Here is a 19099-nt window from a genome sequence, read left to right on the forward strand (position 1 = left end):
CATTATTAAAAGTGAACAAAATAAATATTTATCAGGCTCAGAGAAAATTGCTCTCAATGTTAGAAAGAAATATAACTGCTCTGCTGCTTTGATCCCATTAGGCCATTGCTAGACATTACCATTATTTGTCACAACATAAGGATCTCATACTTTCAATGTGGATAAATACAGGACATTAACAGATCCATAATCATATTTTTCTGTTTTCTATTTATTTTTTGGACTCAAACTTTGAAGAAAGGTTAGTGCATCATAAATTCAATATTTGAAAACAGCCAACTTTACAGACTTTTTCCCCCCACTATTACACAGCCATAAATACATATAAACAGTAACCATTCAGCACTACATTTTTTTGCTCTGAATATTGTGGCCACCTTCAATCGGTTCTATGTATATCTGTAATAGCAAGGAAAGAGAGAAGTCTGAAAGTAAATCATTATGCATGATAGCTGAATAAAAGATTTATTAAAAGGAAGGCTGTAATTAGTAGGTGGGGGGATAGATCTCTAGAAGAGAGAGAGCATATTGGCCATAAATGTTGCTGAGAAAAAGCAGTGATTTCAGAACTTGCTAAATATATCACAGGAACCACAAAGTCAGTCTGAAAAAGAGAATGCGCTGCAAGGAGCTATACTCACAGAGAACCCAATATTTAAAGCACCAAAAATAGGGGTTGTTTCCCGCATCACACTTAGTGAGACTTCCCTAAGTGTCATAATTTACATAAATAAAAAGAGAAGCGCTCAACCTGGGAACGAACAATAGCATAATAGCTTGTTCTATGGCTAGTTACCACCTAAGAAGCAGCCTCTTTTTGCTCAACATGTGCCTTTCACAGAGAAGAATTTTCCTGAAGCATATCAGTCTGTTCTTGACTTCACAGTACAGTCCATCCCCGAAATACCAGGCAATCCCTCTCTGAACAAGAGAAACAGCAAAACCCCAGATGTACATTTTGGCCTATTGTGGGCCTCGTCACTGAGGTGCAGCCATATCCCTCTAGGCACACTGAGCAACGGGTCCACATCTGGATTTCCTGTATCACACTTAGGGAGACTTCCCTAAGTGTCATAATTTGCATAAATAAAAAGAGACAAGCGCTTAACCTGGGAATAAACAATAGCATAATAGCTTGTTATATGGCTAGTTACCACCCAAGAAAAGTAATACTCTGCTATAACACGTCATGCTTCTTCTGGAACATGATAATTAGCCATGTTTTTTTCTCAATAAAGCAGTGGAGTGGCTTTAAGGAGTAGTGACGTTAACCAATGGGATTACAGTATACACTCGGAAGTGAGGTGTTCATAGTTTTTATGAACAGAGCGTGCTTGCTGCCGACAGGTGAAGATACTTGGTTGATTTCACGGGTAAGGGTATATAAGGCTGTGTTTTTTATACTAAAGTAGACTTCCTTTGGGATATCATGCTGTGATATCTTTGACTTAAGCACTGGGAACATTTCATAAAGATGCCAGTTGGGCATCAAAACGTCATGGACTTTTCCCTGTTTTAACCTATGTTTTAAATAAAAGTTCAATTTTATCTTTTCAAATCCAGTGAGTGCTGTCATTACATTGGAATTATATATATATATATATATATATATATATATATATATATATATATATATATATATATATATATATATATATTAAATACCTTATAATCTATATAAAATACTTTAAACAATATGCATTGTACATGACAATGTGTATCATTTAAACATTGACTAACCTACAACTAAGCTAAGGCCCTACACATAAATATTCTATATTTAAAATGATACATTGTTATGTAGAATGCATATTATTTAAATATCTACAGAAAAAATAAAATTTTATTAAAGTTGCTTGCTGGGTTTATTATTTAGATATTAAATACAGTCGGCTAGATTATGAGTTGTGTTTTAGGGTTAAAAAGCAGCGTTAAGAGGTCCTAACGCTGCTTTTTAATGCCCGCTGGTATTAAGAGGCTTGCAGGGACAGGTGTACCGCTCACATTTTTGGCCAGACTCGGAAATACCGCAAATCCACTTACGTCAATTGCGTATCCTATATTTTCAATGGGACTTGCATAGTGCTGGTATTACGAGTCTGACCAAAAGGGAGCGGTACACCCTCTCCTGTCAAGAATGATACTGCATTTTAAAGTCAGTAGTTAAGAGTTTTACACTACAATGCCGTAGCATAAAACTCTTAACTAAAGTGCTAAAAAGTACACTAACACCCATAAACTACCTATTAACCCCTAAACCGAGGCCCCCCCACATCGCAAACAATAAAATAAATTTTTTAACTCCTAATCTGCCGAACCAGACATCACCGCCACTATAATAAATATATTAACCCCTAAACCGTTGCACTCCTGCATCGCAAACACTAGTTAAATATTATTAACGCCTAATCTGCCGGTCCTAACATCGCCGACACTACCTACATTTATTAACCCCTAATCTGCCGCCCCCAACGTCGCCGCCACTATAATAAAGTTATTAACCCCTAAACCTAAGTCTAACCCTAACCCTAACACCTCCTAACTTAAATATAATTACAATAAATCTAAATAAAATTACTACAATTCGACTTCCGGTGGGCGGCTCTACAAGATGGCTGCAAGCTTCAACAGCTCTGAGGAAAACTATTTCTAACTCTAATATAGCAGCCACTTATCCACACCATCTGCATCTCCCTTGACAGGCAAGCTGTCCGGGAATACTTGGCAGACAGAAGGATTAACAGCTCTTCTACCCCGGAACGTCATTTTAAAGAATAAAGCCGTCAGGCACTGTGGCGGGAATATCACCGCCACGTTGTATATACATATAACCAAGTTCCTGTTCCCTAACAAAGCTCCTGTTTATTAACGATGGTTATCCTCACCGCCAAAGAAGGCTCTGCTGACTCCCTCATTCTAGCGGGACTACAGGCTGTGTTCTTGCCTAAGCTAGAGAAGCTCTTGCATTCCTGCGCTGACTTGTGCGCAATGTTGTCAACTGAGACACAATCTGGACACCGAGAGAGGCCACCCAAAGAACATATTACAAGTAGCCTCACACCCTTATTTCCTACTGAAAGCCACAAGGCTCCACAACTATCGGTAAGCGGCACAGCCTCTCCTGCTATACATCTAGTGGGGTCCGTTATTGAATCGAGAACCGGACCAGAAGAGAGCCTGCTGGCACCTCTATTGCCTCATCAACTGTTGATTCTGGCTCCAGAGCTTGATGTTCAGATGATCTGGTCGGGCATTGTCATGGAACTGACTGTTCATCTAAAGCGCAGCTTGCCGTCCCCCCATGTGGCTCATCTGACTGCTGCTTTGGCTTCGGTTGCAGATCTAGGTGGATTACCTCTCATATGCTATTCTGCTCATCGAGCAACCTGGCTGCCTGACTGTTGTTCCTCGGGCGTGCCTGGATTCACTCATAAAGCAAGAGGCATCGGCTGATGCCTCTCTTCTGGATCTCATATACCATCATGCCTGATCCTCACTTAACACTGATCCACAGTGGGGAAAAATGTGTGTCTAGGACAATCTATGATTAGTGTTGTGTGTTGGCCTGGCTAGCTAGTTATTTTATTTTATAACCACGACTTTATTATACTCTGTCAGCCTTGATAGCGCTTTGCTTTTGAGCTCACTGTGTAATTTCCATAAAGCTTGCTATTGACGCTGTTAGTATTTCAGAGCACCTCACACAGGCGGCAGTCAGACGTATCACGCTTTGACCCCTTCTTTGCAGAAAGAGCTGTCTGTTTCTATGTAAGATTGTCTTATGTTTTGTTATTTTCCTTGTTAGTTTGAGTTGGGCTGCGCTTCATTTAATTTAATTAAGTTTAATTAAGTTTAAAATTAGAAGGTTTAGGGGGCAAATGGTGAAAAATCCTTGGCAATATAACTAGGAATTGGCCAATACTGCTCATATTTTTTAAATCGCTTTTTTACATTCTCAGTTATCACCTACCACATGTCTTATTGCAATATTTGTTGTAAATTTAGATCTGGTACAACTTTGAACTTTTTATGTAATTGTTTAGGTTTCATATACCTTATTTCTGCAGCAGCCATTTGGCTAATAACGATCACAAGGGCTAGTTAGATCGTCGCCATCCCACTTTGAGCATACCCATTTATTGAAGTTTCCTGAAATCTTTCTACCTGTGCGATGCCTATATTAGTACCTACATAATACTGTTTCTAACCCTAACAAGATTTCCTTTTGGATTGGCATACAGCTCCTGGTCAGGGAAAGGTCCTTACTGTTTCTCCCCCAATACCACTTACATCTTGGAAGCATATACCTGGTTAACTCCTACATTGATTCCATGCTTATCCCCTAGCTATTGCACAAGGGTGGTATATCTAACACTTTTAAGTATCTGGATGCATTTGTTTAGCACCAGCCAATATGAGGTGGGGATTTTTGTTACATATATGATTGGTTCTAGTTGTTTTCCCCACACCAGCCATTCTGGATTTAACTGTAGAATACCCAACATCCATAAATTAACCCCACCCTGAAAGTATGTCTGTTGGATGCTGTGTGGTGCGGTTGTGTGTGTGTTTTGTTATAGTTTTATTATTTTATTGTTGTTCCCTAATTTACAATATCCAAATGAACCTCCACAGATTAAAGATTCCTCAATATCTATATGTACTTCTGTGGAAAGTAGTGGCTTGTTCTCAAACAGTTCCATTCCTCTGCTAAACTCTGGTTATGGATATCTCATGTATACTTTGGTTATCCCCAGCAATGTGGTCCATTGTATGTATTGTAAATCACTACTTATTTTCATTGTAATTTAGCTCTGCCCATATCTTCTAGAAAAAAACATATTTAGGCTGATAATGCGAATACCGCCAATATCACTCCACTCAGACACACCTAGGAAACCGAAACATTCCTGTAAACACCCATTCAGGCACTAATTTTTATATAGGTTACTCCATTCTAAAGGATTTTGACCCTTCACATATCACACTGTACAGTTATATCTTCTTATCTTAAGACTGGCCCACTGTTTATTGAGGGTAAATTATCAGACAATATAACTCATCAACAGACTCTGACATATCTGCTTATGAGAACTGTTCTTATCTGAGCTTTGTCAGGACCATTGATTAATTAAATGCACCACTTTGTTTATTTTGTTATACTGGGTAGCATATAAATTGTTAAGTAGTCTATATATATGGATAGGGGGGATGGCTTACCTATGGAATCTTTGAGGCAATTAGGGTTGTGTTTAGAATATGTGTTTAGTTTGGATAAGATGTTTTATCTGTTGTTATATATACAAAAATAAGAAACATGGGTTATATACATGAACTGATATCTGACTATTCGGATAAAGCTTTTCTTACGGGGTCTTCTATATTTTGAACATTAACAAAGGACTTTATGAATTTATGAATTGTCTATAATTTTCATCTTTGTAAGAATACATTTGTTAAACTGTACCTATGTTTCTTTAATAAAAAGAATTTGAAAAAAAAAATTACTACAATTCACTAAATTATTCCTATTTAAAACTAAATACTTACCTATAAAATAAACCATAAGCTAGCTACAATAAAACTAATAGTTACATTGCATCTAGCTTAGGGTTTATTTTTATTTTACAGGCAACTTTGTATTTATTTTATCTAGGTACAATAGTTATTAAATAGTTATTAACTATTTAATAACTACCTAGTTAAAATAAAGACAAATTTCCCTGTAAAATAAATCCTAACCTAAGTTACAATTACACCTAACACTACACTATAATTAAATATATTACATAAATTAAATACAATTAATTACAATTAAATAAAATTACGAGTAAAAGTACAAAAAAAACCCCACTAAATTACAGAAAATAATAAAATAATTACAAGATTTTTAAACTAATTACACCTACTCTAATACCCCTAACAAAATAAAAAAGCCCCCCCAAAATAAAAAAAAGCCCTACCCTAAATTACAAATAGTCCTTAAAAGGGCCTTTTGCGGAGCATTGCCCCAAAGTAATCAGCTCTTTTACCTGTAAAAAAAGTACAAATACCCCCCAACATTAAAACCCACCACCCACACAACCAACCCTAAGCTAAAACCCACCCAATCCTCCCTTAATAAAACCTAACACTAACCCCTTGAAGATCACCCTACCGTGAGACGTCTTCACCCAACCGGGCAGAAGTGGTCCTGCAGACGGGCAGAAGTCTTCACCCAACTGGGCAGAAGTGGACCACCAGATGGGCAGAATGTCAGCCAATAGGATTGAGCTGACATTATATTGGCTGTTACAATCAGCCAATCGAATGCCAGTTGAATCCTATTGGCTGATTGCATCAGCCAATAGGATTTTTTCTACCTTAATTCCAATTGGCTGATAGAATTCTATCAGCCAATCGGAATTGAAGGGACGCCATCTTGGACGACGTCATTTAAAGGAACCTTCATTCAGTCGTCGGCCATCGTTAGAAGAGGATACTTCGCGTCGTATGTCTTGAAGATGGACCCGCTCCGCGCCGGATGGATGAAGATAGAAGAAGCCTTCTGAATGAAGACTTCTGCCCATCTGGAGGTCCACTTCTGCCCGGTTGGGTGAAGACTTCTGCCCGGTTGGGTGAAGACTTCTGCCCGTCTGAAGATCCACTTCTGCCCGGATGAGTGAAGACGTCTCATGGTAGGGAGATCTTCAAGGGGTTAGTGTTAGGTTTTTTAAGGGGGGATTGGGTTGGTTGTGTGGGTGGTGGGTTTTAATGTTGGGGGGGTATTTGTACTTTTTCTTTACAAGTAAAAGAGCTGATTACTTTGGGGCAATGCCCCGCAAAAGGCCCTTTTAAGGGCTATTTGTAATTTAGGGTAGGGCTTTTTTTTATTTTGGGGGGCATTTTTATTTTGCTAGGGGGATTAGAGTAGGTGTAATTAGTTTAAAAATCTTGTAATTATTTTATTATTTTCTGTAATTTAGTGTTTTTTTTCGTACTTTAGATAATTTTATTTAATTGTAATTAATTGTATTTAATTTATTTAAGTATAGTGTAGTGTTAGGTGTAATTGTAACTTAGGTTAGGTTTTATTTTACAGGGAAATGTGTCTTTATTTTACCTAGGTAGTTATTAAATAGTAAATAACTATTTAATAACTATTGTACCTAGTTAAAATAAATACAAAGTTGCCTGTAAAATAAAAATAAACCCTAAGCTAGATACAATGTAACTATTAGTTATATTGTAGCTAGCTTTTGGTTTATTTTATCGGTAAGCATTTAGTTTTAAATAGAAATTATTTAGTTAATTGTAGTAATTTTATTTAGATTTATTGTAATTATATTTAAGTTAGAGAAGTTAGGGTTAGACTTTTATGTTTAGGGGTTAATAACTTTAATATAGTGGTGGCGACGTGGGTGGCAGATTAGGGGTTAATAAATGTAGTTAGGTTGCAGCAACATTGTGGGTGGCAGATTAGGGGTTAATAAATATAATGTAGGGTTCGGCGATGTTGGGGGCAGCAGATTAGGGGTTCATAAGTATAATGTAGGTGGCGGCGGTGTCCGGAGCAGCAGATTAGGGGGTTAATAATATAATGCAGGTGTCGTCGATTTCGGGGGCGGCAGATTAGGGGCTAATAAGTGTAATAATAGGGGTGTTTAGACTCGGGGTTCATATTAGGGTGTTAGGTGTAGACATAAATGTGTTTCCCCATAGGAATCAATGGGGCTGCATTAAGAGCTAAACACTGCTTTTTTGCAGGGTTTTTTTCAGCCGGCTCTCCCCCATTGATTCCTATGGGGAAATCGTGCACAAGCTCATTTTAACAGCTCACCGCTAACGTAAGCAGCGCTGGTATTGAGGTGAGATGCAGTGACGTGCAGTAATAGGAGGCAGGGGAGGCAGCGCCTCCCCTGTCAAATCAGAGAAAAACAGTTTTTAAATCTGATTAATAAAATAAATATGTTTTTATTTTTTCATTTTTTTTTCCTGTTTTTTTTTTTGGGCCATACTAGGTACCAGCCCCCACCCCCGGCGGCGCCACCCGATACATTATTTTCCCATTAGGCATAGGCAAGAAAAAATCAGCATCCATAGTTGCGCAATAAGGAGGCAGTGAGCCTTTCCACTGCCCTCCATATATTGCGCAACCTGGATGCTGAATACTATATTTCGCTCAGTATGAGCTAGCACCACCTAGTGGTGGCTCACCGGGCCCCATACAAGCTCAAATAGAGGCGGTTGTCAAAACCGCCTCTATGATGGAGCAGCTCTACACAGCCAATCAGCAGCATCAGGGGGCGTTCCTGCTGGTCTAGGCTGACTGACGTAACTGATAATGTTGCATTGGCAGGAATTTCAGAAGACAGTGACTCACATCAGGAGTAAGGAGCTGCTGCGCCGTAGAGGATCTGGAGCTGCCCAGGAGCCACAGGTGAGACTGAGTCTGACAGTCAGTCACTCGAGCCTGTCAGTACTCTTTTCCTTTCTTCTGTAGTGTAGTAGAGTAGACACATGTCGTTGTCACTCATATTTGCCAGCCGGACACTCAGTGGACTCCTCCTCGCTAGGCTCACTCCTTGCTCACTACTGATTGATGACGGTCCTGATCTGACAGACTGTGACAGAGTCTGCCATAGTCTGTCAGATCAGGACCGTCAGTCAGTACGCATTGCAAAGAGAGTAGACACAAAATGGAACGGATGGGATCATGTAACAACTACTACTGACTGGAGTCTGTCAAATGATCATTTTTTATAACTAAACTGAACTGACATAATAACTTCACAATACTTTTTTTTTATAATAAAAAATAACACAGCTTATACTGCAATGCAAACTTTTATTTCTGAGACCTGTTTTTGAGCTGCACACGAGTTACACTGTAAATCTGTAACTGCAGCTCAACAGGTCTCAGAAATAAAAGTTTGCATTGCACTGCAGTATAAGCTGTGCTATTTTTTCTTATAAAAAAAAGTATTGTGAAGTATAAGCCTATTAAGGGAGGGGCTGCTGCGCTGCTGCAACTATGCGATATCACACTAAATCATTTCTATGTCAGTGTGTTAAGTGCTGGAAAAGCTGTGATCAAAAGCACTGAGAAAGACATGCTTTAGATTGTGATATTGCAGTTCCTGACTTCCTGCAACAGCATTCACAGTCTGAAACAGAAGCTCTGTTAGTGTGTCACCGTTTTCTACAGGAGCTGTAAAGGGGGAGCTGGGGCCAGTGATAGATGCAGAGCTGTTTCTCTGAACTGAACGGAGGTGTGGGGGAGGGGACTGAACTCTTTCCTTGTTAACTCTACCCATGCTGCATTCCTCATTCCAGGACCAGGCTGTGAACAGCAGTGCTGAGTCTGACATATTAGCTGTAAAATATTTAATACAAGATTACTGACTTTGTAATGAGGAATGCAGCATGTGGAATGCAGCAGTCAAGGAAAGAGTTCAGGACTTCAGTCAGGGCTGGATGGATAATTACTCTACCGGTAAGTGTGACCAGTTACTCTCTGCTGCTAGCTAGCAGGACATTACATAAGAGAGAGAGAAAAAGAGAGTGTGAGAGAAAAAGAGACTGAGAGAGAAAGTGAGATAAAGAGAGAGTGAGATAAAGAGAGAGTGAGATAAAGAGAGAGTGAGATAAAGAGAGAGTGAGAGAAAGAGAGAGAGAGTGAGAGAAAGAGAGAGTGAGAGAAAGAGAGAGTGAGAGAAAGAGAGAGTGAGAGAAAGTTAGAGAAAGAGAGAGTGAGAGAAAGTTAGAGAGAGAGTGAGAGAAAGAGAGAGTGAGAGAAAGTTAGAGAGAGAGAGAGAGTGAGAGAAAGAGAGAGTGAGAGAAAGTTAGAGAGAGAGAGAGAGTGAGAGAAAGAGAGAGTGAGAGTAAGAGAGAGTGAGAGTAAGAGAGAGTGAGAGTAAGAGAGAGTGAGAGAAAGAGAGAGTGAGAGAAAGAGAGAGTGAGAGAAAGAGAGAGAGTGAGAGAAAGAGAGAGAGTGAGAGAAAGAGAGAGAGTGAGAGAAAGAGAGAGAGTGAGAGAAAGAGAGAGAGTGAGAGAAAGAGAGAGAGTGAGAGAAAGAGAGAGAGTGAGAGAAAGAGAGAGAGTGAGAGAAAGAGAGAGAGTGAGAGAAAGTTAGAGAGAGAGTGAGAGAAAGTTAGAGAGAGAGAGTGAGAGAAAGTTAGAGAGAGAGAGTGAGAGAAAGAGAGAGTGAGAGAAAGAGAGAGTGAGAGAAAGAGAGAGTGAGAGTAAGAGAGAGTGAGAGTAAGAGAGAGTGAGAGTAAGAGAGAGTGAGAGAAAGAGAGAGTGAGAGAAAGAGAGAGAGTGAGAGAAAGAGAGAGTGAGAGAAAGAGAGAGTGTGAGAGAAAGAGAGAGAGTGAGAGAAAGAGAGAGAGTGAGAGAAAGAGAGAGAGTGAGAGAAAGTTAGAGTGAGAGAAAGTTAGAGAGAGAGAAAGTTAGAGAGAGAGAAAGTTAGAGAGAGAGTGAGAGAAAGTTAGAGAGAGAGTGAGAGAAAGAGAGAGTGAGAGAAAGAGAGAGTGAGAGAAAGAGAGAGTGAGAGTAAGAGAGAGTGAGAGTAAGAGAGAGTGAGAGTAAGAGAGAGTGAGAGTAAGAGAGAGTGAGAGAAAGAGAGAGTGAGAGAAAGAGACAGTGAGAGAGACAGTGAGAGAAAGAGAGAGAGTGAGAGAGCAAGTGAGAGAAAGAGCGAGTGAGAGAAAGAGCGAGTGAGAGAAAGAGAGAGTGAGAGAAAGAGAGAGTGAGAGAAATAAAGACAGTGAGCGGAAGACAGAGAGAGTGAGATAAAGAGAGTGGGAGAAAGAGAGTGGGAGAAAGAAAGAGAGTGGGAGAAAGAGGAGAGAGATAGAGAAAGAGTGAAAGAAAGAGTGAGAGAAAAAGTGAGAGAAAGAGATAGAGAGATAAAAAAAAGAGAGAGAGAGATAAAGGAGAGAGAGAGGGAGAGATAAATAAAGGGAGAGATAAAGAAAGAGAGAGAGAAACAATATAAAGAGAGTGAGAGAAATAAAGAGAGTAAGAGAGAGTGAGAGAAAGAGAGAGTGAGATAAAGAGTGGGAGAGAGAGAGAGTGAAAGAGATAGAGAGATAAAAAAGAGAGAGAGAAAGAGTGAAAGAAAGAGAGAGAGAAAGAGATAAAAGAGAGAGAGAGTGAAAGAAAGAGATACAAAAGAGAGAGAGATAAAGGAGAGAGGGAGAGATAAAGAAAGAAAGATAAAAAGAGAGTGAGAGAAATAAAGAGAGTGAGAGAAATAGAGAGAGAAAGAGAGATAATTAATCTCTCTCTCTCTCTCTCTATATATATATATATATATATATATATACATATTTATCTCTCTCTCTCTCTCTCTCTCTCTCTCTCTCTCTCTCTATATATATATATATATATATATATATATATATATATATATATATATATATATATATATATATATATATATATATATATATACACACACACACACACTATTTGTGTGTTTCTTTGGAGTATCATAGCCATTGCCTCACCGCACGTCACTGGTGAGATGTGGAGCTAAATTTTGCTCTTCGCTCACTTTTTTGCGGTTAACGCCGGGTTTGTAAAAACAAGTAATACCAGCGCTGTCTGCAAGTGAGCGGTGAGCATAAACTGCTCGTTAGCACTGCACAGCCTCTAACACAAAACTCGTAATCTAGGTGAGTGTAATTAAAAATATGGTTGTATATAACTGCATGCCTATTATGTAAAAATATATTTTAATGCTACTGACTACTATAAAAAATATATATTAACATTTATATCTATGTTATCACTAATAAACACAAAAGGCAAACATAAATACATTTTTGCCCCTTGGCGACTGAGGTTGTGTCAGGCACTTCCTACAAATAAATACACTTAAGGACCAAGGATGTGCCTGACATGTCCTCTGGGGATTTAAGAGGTGGAAGCAATCGTGATCATTTCCAGCCGCTTTCAAGGTATTGCAGTGATGATTCGATATTGAGGCATTACTGCAATACCTTTTTTACACACCAATCCAGAGAGGGCCACTCTGTGGCCCTCTCTGCATTGCCCAGGGATGTTGGTGGGTGGGAGCCATTGCAGGGAGGCGGGTGTGCAGCCCATCGCGGTGGGATATACGTCAGAGGGGGGCGGGATCGTGTACAGGGGCGATGAGAGCCCCGTACATGCATGGGGGCGGGAGCGCGCATGGGGGTGGGAGCAGCTGCAACCGCTACACTATGGAACATAAAAAGTGTAATAGATGGAGAGAGTAATCTGAGCATTGGAAGCCGCTCAAACAGTATTGCAGCGATTCCTTAATGTTGAGGCCTCCTGCAATACTGTTCCTGACTGCCGGGCTCCGTTTTGATCACTGCCATGGAGCGATCACTTCCGGTTTCACTCCACGTGGAGCCCAGCAGTCAGGCAGAGCATCGGAAGCCATCGGGCAGGCTTCTGATGCTCTGTAAGTGTGCTAAGTGCCTCGGTGGGCCGAGGCACTTAGTAAAATAACAGAACATATAAATATATATATATATATATATATGTAGTTTTAATAAAATAGCCCACATATAGCCACCCTCCTCCATGTGACTTCAAAGATGGCGATGCCCAGTGCATCATGGGGCTTTTGGGGGTGTCCCTAGCCTGCCTCATCATAGGGGCAGGCTGGAGTCATCCAATCTGAGCTTGCTCTATAATTTAATTTTTAATAATTAAATATCCCATTTGTCTGATCATGTTAATATTAGTAAATATTGACACTGACCAGTGTGGATCTCCCTCCCTCTCCTCAATTGCGTTTTTGTGGGAGAGAGAGATCTGTGTTGAGAGAGAGAGAGCTTTAGTTAGTTATATTAGTTTAAAAATTGTGAGACCCAAATGTTCTTTTCAGAGCCATTAAGCCATAGCTTGCCAGTGATCACTATAAATCACTGGCTCTTGCACAAAAGTACTTTTTTGCTCTGTGCATTTTTTTAGGGGAGTAATTTTTTTAAGTAATCTTTTGTGAGACCCAAAGGTTCTTTTCAGAGCCATTTAGTTAATTTAGTTAATTTTTATTTAAATTTTGTGTTGATTTTTTTTTAGTAATTTTTTTTCTCTGTGACAGATAAAAATAAATCATGTCACAGAGAACATATAGTGCTGAGGAGGCATATGCCATCCTTGCGTCAAAGTCAGACACCTCTCTTTTGGACTCAGACCCCAATTTTGACCCTGCCATATGCTCAGATACATCATTAGATACATGCTCAACTGATAGTGATGTATCTGTGGCTGCTACCCCACCCTGTTAGCCCCCCTGCCAGAAGGAGACTTGTTGCTCCAGCTGCCATTGCTGCTGAAGCGTGGGTAATGCCTCATTACTAGAGGCCAGATATCCCACCCATCACATCAAATCCTGGCATCAATGTTTATGGAGGTATTTCTGGGCGATGATGTATTGGGGGGAACATTATTACCCAAACTAATGTATATGCCCATAAGTTCCATGCTGCACAGCCTGACTCATATTTGGCAAAGCAGCAATGGGTCCCCATCAATATGCTAGAATATAAAACATTCTGGGCATTGACTATGCTGATGGCCATAATAAAGAAACCCTCGATACGCTCCTACTGGTGCAGTAACCCCATCTGCTCTACCCCCATTTTCTCCCAGTGTATGTCAAGGAAGAGGTATGAAATGATTCTAAATTTCATGCACTTAAGCGACAACAGCCTGTGCCCACCTAGGGAGCGTTCCCAGTTTGAAAGGCTGTATAAAATCTGCCTCCTGATTACTCACTTTGCTGCCAGGTTTGCAGAGGCTTATACACCTGGAAGGAATATATGTGTGGATAAATCCCTGATGAAGTATAAGAGAAGACTGGGATTTAAGCAATATATTCCTACCAAGCGTTCCAATCCAGATATGGAGTAAATGTTTAAAAACTCTGTGAGAGCGAGACTGGGTATATTCAGGCCTTCCGGTTGCATGAGGGAAAGGATAGCCACCTTGACCCTCTAGGTTGCCCAAAACATATGGGAACCACTGGCAAGACCTGATGTTACTCCTAATGAACAAAGGGTACAACTTGTATTTAAATAATTTGTATACAAGTGTCCATTTGTTCAAGCTACTGTATTGCTTTGATGCAGTAGCTTGTGATACAATTAAAAAAAAAACATGCAGGTTTCCCAGGACAACTTGCATGCACCTCGCTTCAAAGCGGGGAGACCTCAGCTCTGTACCAAGAGGAGCTGTTGGCAGTTAAGTACTGAGACAAGAAGGATGTGTTCCTTCTTACCACCATCCACAATGAGAGGACTGTGGAGGTCTTTGTATGTGGCAGAGCTTAGAGCATAAGGAAGACAGTGTGCATAAAGACTTGTAACTGGCATATGGGTGGGGTTGATCTGACAGATCAGCTGCTGCAGCCCTACCTAATTATGCAGAAGACAACAGCCTGGTACAAAAAGGTTGCAATTTACTTAATGCAGACTGCAACCCGAAACACTTTTTTATTGTTCAAAAAAGCATACCCCGGGGGGGCGGAGCCTGGCCACGCTTGCTGATGGCCGCACATTAGTTGAGCTCTGAAGCCTCAAAGCTCTTACTTAAGGTTTAGTTAGACCCAAAGCTCATACGATCCGGATAAAAATCACATAACCTACCCCTGAAGGTGATAGCCACAGTTGGATATTGCTAAAGACTTTCATTGGTGGTCCGGTGGAGACCCGGGACTCTGGAGGCCCTCTAAATATTCACAGAACCCTGTAGAGTGAGACCGCACTAAGGGCAGAGGTCTGAAGTTCAGCGCTGACTAGAGGGACTGAGCTGGGTCACTTGCGCTTGACCGTCCTAACCACATCTGCAAGTAAAGCACTGACCGAAGCAGCGATTACGGAGCGGGCCGCAATTTAGGTCCTTACCCAAAGTGGGACGCAGCTGTGGATTCAGTTTAGAGGAGCGTGACTGCTGCAGCGCAACCTGTACAAGCGGAAGGGGCTCCGGTGTCGCAGACCGGGTGAGTGATTTATGTGCTGATTCTGTGCGAGGGGCTGGGACTCTCCGAGTACAAGATCTATCATTTACTGCCCTGAAGCTTCTTACAGTGGGGGGAGAACTGTGCCGCATAAAAAGTTTTAACAAAGTGGTGTTTATAATTCTACAAGAAACCGCTCTAAAAGTGCTGGGAGGAAAGATAACCTTTTTACTACTGTTATTAACAAGTTGCTTGAATTGGGACTTACATATCTCTGGCTTTAACTAGCTTTATATACACAAGCCCAGAGGCCCTAAAGGTTGAGCCTTTGCACCCTGCTTGTGCTACATCATATCTGCTGAGTAAAACACAAAGGGGTGAAACTAGAAGCGACCTTTGAACCTTTCCACACTCCAAAACTTGAAATGGCTGCAAGGAAAGGCACGAAACCTACTAAAAGTTCCCAATCCTCCAATATGGAACACTATTTGATCCCCCCTGAAACAACACCAGGTGCAAGCAGGGAAATGCCGGTCTGCAGCAAACAGACAATTGCTGTGCAAACTTGGTGTGCAGGATCTGAACAACCCAGCTTTCTCACGAGGGAAGATATCAGCCACTTGTCATCTAAAAATGACATCAAGGAGGCCATGGGGGATGTTAAGCACATGTTTGGTGAGCTTAAAAAAGACATTATGAGGGTAGACCGTAAAGTGGCGCAGGTAGAGGAATTATGCGCTCCGACTTACAACAACAAGCTAGCTGCATACAATCTCAAGAAGCCACAGTGCAATCCCTGACTGACAGAATTGAGGACTTGGAGAATCGGAGCAGGCGGAACAACCTGAGGCTCCGTGGGGTGCCTGAAGCAGTAAACCCGCCTGATATTAACAGATACATCCAGGAATTTTTTGGATTCCTCAGAAATGCACCAGGAGCGGAAGAGATACAGGTAGAAAGGGCGCACCGGGCACTCAGGCCCAGACCTCCTGCCAGGGCACCCCCCCGGGACATTATTATAAAGCTCCTCTCATACAAGGACAAAGAGGACATCTTGAGACATGCAAGAAATAAGCACCCTTTGCACTTTGAGGGGGCGGAAATTCGAGTCTTCAATGATTTGTGCCCAGCTACCCTTCAAAAGAGAAGAGACCTTCGCTATATAACTGTAAGGCTAAAGGAGCAGCAGATCCCATACATGCCTAATAGCCTCTAAGAATGGAGCGTCTGCTATCTTCAGGTCTCCTGCGGACCTCCCTGCTTTCAATCAGGCTCTGGGCATCCAGATTAACCCTCCAAACGTGGGTGCAGGTGTAGGTCAGCAGAGGCCTGGGGTGGAAAGGGAAAGGGACTGATCTTAAATATCTTTTTTACCTTGAACTGTAGAAATGTTTAATACTTTATAACTGGGGTCCCCCTGCAGGGCCCGAGGGGCCGGGTTCCAACGCTCCAACTGTCAAATACTGTCCTGTCTATCTTTGAAATGTTCTAGTTTAAATTAATTAGTATCTAATGCTTGCCTTTTATGTGTAAGATGTCCCCTGCCTTTTGATTTGTTTTCTTCCACTAGGGCCGACAAATAGTTCTTTGAAGAAAAAGTATTTAAGGGAGACCCTGCAGCTTCTCAGAGTACAGGTGGAACTGGAGGCAGACATGTAAGCACATAGATTAACTGGTTTATACAACAATTTGGACATATACGTTATGCAGACTGGGGGTTACATACATTCCTAACTTTCATAACACACAAGGAAAGGAAAAAGAATGGGAAAAAGGGGGGGGGGGAAGGGAGAAGAAAGAAAAGGGGGAAAAAAAATAAAAGAGGGGATGGGGTCCTGACTAGCATCTTCCTGCATTTTAACGCTGCAGCAAATACAGGATAAGGGATCCTAGCCACGCTGGAGTTATTGCCCTACCCCCCCTTTAGAGGGATATGATTAGCGGTGAGGATTGTGTGGGAACTTTGGAGACGAGACAATTTGTGTGTCTATGTATCACTATTTATATAGGGAAAGGTGACCCAGTCGACCGCATAAGGAATGGGTATGCTGACGTAGATACGGCCCCCAAGATCTAGGAAGACAAAGCACGACTTACCTATGAGCCATACTAATTCTTTGACTGTTCTGTAACGCAGGCAATTTAATGAGTATGTGGGAAGAGAGCCTTTCAGAAGCTACTGGCTCCTCGGGTGGGTGGGGGGACTGGTTTGAATTTCTGTGGTTTTATTGTAAGAATATCCGGTTTTAAAATTATTGTTCTAATGTTCAGTTTGGGTCTTTCTAACCTACAAAGTTTATTTTTCTGTTGATATTGTATTTGTAAGAGTAATGAGGTTACTACCTCCACTTGAGTTATATTTATAGTTTCCCTCTGATTTGGAAACTATTATCTTTAACCTTAAATCTAACCTCCCTATTCTCCTTGAGAAGGGTGACCCCCTTCTCTCGCAGTCTTGGTCCTTACCAGGCCTCTGACTCCCTCCTCTTTCTACCCTTCCTCTTTACTCCTGTTCTGTCTATCTACCCCCCAGCTGTTCTGTCCTTGCCTGTAACCCTCCTTCCTCTTCCCATCCCCTCCTTTTTCCCTTTTTTTTTTTTTTTTTTTTTTTCAGCAGCACAGATGGCCACCTCCCAGTCACGGGCTAGGCGACACACATTTGATCTAGTCACAGTAAACGTTAAGGGCTTTAACAGTCCAGGAAAAAGATCTATAATTACCTGTGATCTGTTCCGGATGGGGAGTGACATAGTGTTTCTCCAAGAGACGCACTTCTCTAAACTAAAAGAACCAAAATGGTTCAGTAGACAGTATCCAACGGCATACTTTGCCTCAGGCGCATCAAAAAAAAATGGAGTGGGAATACTATTCCGATCTGCAATTCCTTTTCAGGTGGATCAAATAATAAAAGACCCGAATGGTAGGTACCTGCTATTGACCGGCACATTATACGGCAGACCTCTGACCTTGGCCAACCTCTATGCTCCTAACAGAGCCCAAGACATATTCTTTAAAAAGCTCACGCTCAAGATCTTGGAGATACAGAAGGGCACCCTCTTTTTGGGCGGTGATTTCAATGTGTCGTTGGATCCAGCTTTGGATACTTCTGATGGCCTCTCCAGCGCTCCTCACAAGGTAGTTAAACACCTTACCAAGTCCCTCGCAGAGCTAATGGTACACGACGTGTGGCGTACCTTCCATCCTTTGACTAAAAACTTTACATTCTATTTTCATCCTCCTAGGAAATACACGAGGATAGACTACCTCTTTGCGGACTCGGCGGGCTTAGCGGTCACAACCGGCAGTACTATTAATACGATCACGTGGTCGGATCATGCTCCGGTTAGATGCACCATAGACTGGCCTGACTCTCCAATAACTCCTTACATTTGGAGATTGGACGAGTTTCTCCTGAATGACCAATTATTTTCTCAGGAGCTGCGCACTCGATTGGAGGAATATTTTCATCTAAATACAGACGATCAAGAGGACAATTTCACTGTCTGGGAGGCTCACAAATGTGTACTCCGAGACATTCTAATGAGGCACAGTGCTAAGATGCACAGAACTAAAAGAGATTTATATTCAGCCCTGCTAACGCAGGTAACCCAGAAAGAAGCAGAACACAAACTTAATCCTGATGACCGTGTGCTTTGGGAGGCATTGGTTAAAGCCAGGTCGGCTCTGCTCAGACACTTGCAAGAGGAGCAACACAAAAAAGCTCTCATTCTGAGGCAAAGGTTCTTTGAGCAGGGCAACAAGGCAGGAAGGCTCCTGGCACGGGCCTTGTCTCGAAAGAGACTGAGCTCCTATGTCTTTGAACTAATAGACGAGCACGGAGAATTACATAAGGATGGGCAATCAATTGGTAACACCTTTGGGAGATTCTATGAATCCCTTTATAACATACATCCGAGAGGCATAGTGCGGGATGAGAGTGGAGCTGACCAGATTCCTGCTCAGGAGGTCATAGACTACCTGGAGGGAATTAACCTCCCACGATTATCGGAGACTGAATCCGAGCAGTTAGAGGCCCCCTTTGTCGCAGAAGAGATCACTGAGGCTATTAAGTGCCTTCAGGTGGGTAAGAGCCCGGGCCCTGATGGAATCGGGGCTCGGTATTACAAATCCTTTGCAGACATCCTGGTACCTCGGTTGCTC

This window comes from Bombina bombina, chromosome 4 (genome assembly GCF_027579735.1).
Source record: "Bombina bombina isolate aBomBom1 chromosome 4, aBomBom1.pri, whole genome shotgun sequence".
Classification (NCBI taxonomy): domain Eukaryota; kingdom Metazoa; phylum Chordata; class Amphibia; order Anura; family Bombinatoridae; genus Bombina; species Bombina bombina.